This window comes from Canis lupus, chromosome 14 (genome assembly GCF_011100685.1).
Source record: "Canis lupus familiaris isolate Mischka breed German Shepherd chromosome 14, alternate assembly UU_Cfam_GSD_1.0, whole genome shotgun sequence".
NCBI lineage: Eukaryota > Metazoa > Chordata > Mammalia > Carnivora > Canidae > Canis > Canis lupus.
This window is the reverse complement of record NC_049235.1, coordinates 10,479,375-10,482,902: the sequence shown is the minus strand read 5'-3', so window position 1 is coordinate 10,482,902 and position 3,528 is coordinate 10,479,375. Positions and strand designations below refer to the sequence as shown.

At 41.9% G+C, this 3,528-nt stretch overlaps 1 pseudogene; it reads right to left on the bottom strand.

Moving 5' to 3' along the window:
* Window positions 1-1,308: 1,308 nt before the first annotated feature.
* Window positions 1,309-2,435, bottom strand: LOC100683176 (annotated as a pseudogene).
* Window positions 2,436-3,528: the final 1,093 nt, after the last annotated feature.

The following is a 3,528-nucleotide window of genomic DNA, read 5'->3' as shown; positions in this document are numbered from 1 at the left end:
GCCTGAGCTGAAGACAGACACTCAACTGACTGAGACACCCATGCACCCCCTTTGTTAACTTTTAGAGGCACCAAATATTCTCCTATTCTGCCATTCTGATGATGTCCTAATAGAAAATATGTCTGTTACTATATATTCTCTTTCAGTGTATTAATTCCTTATTATTACTTTTTAATTCCTCATTATTAGAAATGGCTGGCATACATGATAGAACTCCTATGCAGGGAAAAGAAAAAGAAAAAGGTGGAATTATCTCAACCCTAGGACTTAATTTTATGCCCAATTGTCTAAAATTTAAGTATAGATTCTACTACCAATTGTACAGACTATAAAAATCTCTAGGCACCATAAGAAGAATAAAAAGATAACCTATAAACACTTGAGTACACCACTTGAAACGCATACAGAAAAAATATCTAAAATATATAAGTGGCATCTACCACTTAAGAAAAAATGATATAAGAATGTAGTGGCTAAAAGAAGATAAATATATGCCTAGGAAGAGGAAACAAATCATAAATGAATATTAAATATAGGTTGGGTAAAAGAAGTTACAAGCACAGTGAGATAGTTTTTAATATTGACCACTTTGTCAAAAATGAAGAAGTCTGAAAATATCATGTGTGAATGAAGACGTTAGGCAACTATGATTTTCATTTATTTTAATGAAAATAGCTAAATGATTATATAATTTAATGAATAGTTTAAGTATAAAAATATTTTAAATTACTTAAATGAGCAAAAATAATTAAAAGTAAACCATAATCAGTCTCTTCTCAGGCTTGTTATCAGCAACAATGAACGAAGACTACAGCTTCAATATTTTGAAGAAAATAATTTAAAACTAAGACGTTATTATTGATATATAATGGCATAATAAAAGCAACACATTTTTACACAGTCCATATACTCTTTTTTTTGTTTTTAAAGATTTTATTTATTTATTTATTCATGAGAGATACAGAGAGAGACAGAGATACAGACAGAGGAGAAGCAGGGTCGGTGCAGGGAGCCCGACGTGGGACTCGATCCCGGGTCTCCAGGATCACACCCTGGGCTGAAGGCACACTGTGGTTTCAGTGGTTTACACTGAGTGTTTACACTCAGTGGTTTACACTGAGTGTTTACACTCAGTGGTTTACACTGAGCCACCCGGGGTTCCTTTTTTTTTTTTTTTTTTTTTTTTTTTAAACAAAAGTTGCCCAGCTCTACTTCAGTCGTCCTGGTTGCAGATAACATATCTAACTCTAGTTGCCGCCCGGCCCAATCCAGCCCCCTGAGCAGGCTCAGCTACCCTTGCCCCCAGTCTCATTTCTTATCCTCCTTTTTGTCCTTCTTGTCATCCTTGTTGGCCTGTGAGGCCAGAGAGCCCATGACATTTCAAACAGCTTCGTTGTCGAGATCCTCGCCTGGAAGGCTCTCCGGGACGCTCTGCAGGAACTCGGGGTCCCGCAGCGCATCACGAGCATCCTCCTCCTTGGCGGGCTCAGATGTGTCCGTGGCTGAGCTGGCATCAATGTCCGCGCATTCCGCCTGGCCGAACTCTGCACCCTGCGGGGACATCTGCCTGGCACAGGCAATCTGCTCCTCCTCAGTCATCTGCTCAGGTCGGGGGGCCCGCTGCGGCCCACCTCCTGAGGGCCGATGGTCACCTTGAGCAGGGCGTCACTAGCCTTGGGCCCAGCCGTAGCCATCCCCGCCCCAGCCGCGGGGGCCGCAGCCGCCCCCCGGGCCTCCTCGGCCTGGGCCTGCCGCTGCTCTTCCATAGAACCCGGAGCGCCAGGGCCAGCTGGGGATCAGCGCTGGGATCCACCCCGAACTCAAAGCCACTAGCGCCAAGACCCAGCATGGCACCACCTTGCCAGCCCAGAACCGGAGAACTGATGAGCGCGTCAGCCAAGCTGGGCCCAGGGGGCACTGCCACCAGAGGAGAACCGGTTCCATCGTTGCCCTTCAATGTGTTTACAAAGGCTGTCAGCTTTTCTGTGTTCACCTCCTCTTTCCCAAGACTTATAATGTCAACATATACCTTTTCCTTCTTGAAACGTTTAGCCAGTTTCACCAGATCCTTCTCGTTGTCCTCCACGGGGCTTCCCACCAAGGCAAAAATGCGCATCTTGTGATTCTTGCCCTGCCGGTGCTTCGAGAGCCAGATGAGCCGCGGGGATACCAGTGCAGAAGGTGATCTTGCCCTTGGGTTGGACAGTGTGGAGCTTGGAAAGAGTGTGGCCGGTGTCAGGGGTGAGTGTGGTCAGCATTTCACAGTCATTGGCCAGTGTGATGAGGCCCACATTGTTTTCACGATTGCTGCGGGTCTTAGGAGTGACAAACGATGTTGACAGCATCTGTTGGGCCTGCAGCCAGGTGGGTAAGAAGTCCCCATTCCCCATATACTCACTGTTGTCCACACAAACCATAGTGCTTTCCAACACCATCTTGCCACCTTCGTCCCTTCCCTACCGGTTCTTCTCTCCATATACTCTTTCTAGGAATTATTTGAGGAATAATTTTCTAAAAATTCATCAGTAAACAAAAGAAGAAGGGCAGAAATGGTGGATCCAACTTAGGAAAGCAGTGACCGGATATCCCAGACTGGCCATTTTGGAGAATGTTAGAGAGGTGGCAGTTCAGGTAATAGTCAGAAATGGAGGATGTCAGTAGGGTATAGGGTAGTATAGGTAATTGGGATAAAAAGGTAGAGACCATAACTTCAGGATATAAAGGCTTATTACTTAATAAAGACAAATGGAAACTCAGGGAAGAAGGGGAATTTACTGAAGAATTACAGGGCAAAGAAAAAGAAAATTCAAATGTGCCCTGTCTTAACCACTGATAGAATGCCAAGAAAAGTGAAACTATTTAAAATTAATTCTACACTAATTCTACTTAGAGCAGTCTTTGGTTAGAGACATTTGCCACGCAAAATAATGTGTACTGCTGGCTTAATTTTTCTATGACCACAATGTTGTAAATGCCATGTGTTGTTTTAAAAAATTGAATTAGCCTAAGGACAGGGAATATATATCTTGGTGTGTGATTTTCAGATTAGGATGTAAATGAAATCAATCTTTAAAATGTCTAGGTTATAGAAGATACAGGATTAAAGGTGGAGTATAATGTAGAACTGTTACTCTTATTATAGATGGTAATCAAGAGAACAATGAAGAATAACAAAGGAGTATTAGTACATTTTCTAACAGTTTAGACATAACAGGAATTAAGAATCCTACTAAATTATTAAGTGTTATTCATTGCTAGGAATTTAAAGTGAAGTAGAAAATATTCAAAAGAATTATTTAAGTCTTCATCTTTTATTTTAGAGAATGAACAGGTATTGTATAAAGATACAAGTAAAAATTAGAGATCTGCTTTAAAAAAATGAAACTAAAAATATTCATTCTGAAATACCTAATTTAGAATCTAAGTAGGGCCCTTTTGGTAGCCATTCTTCAAGATGGCCCCCTAAATTCACACTTGCTGGTATTCATCTTGTGTGGTTTCCTCGACACTGAATAGGGTTCACATATT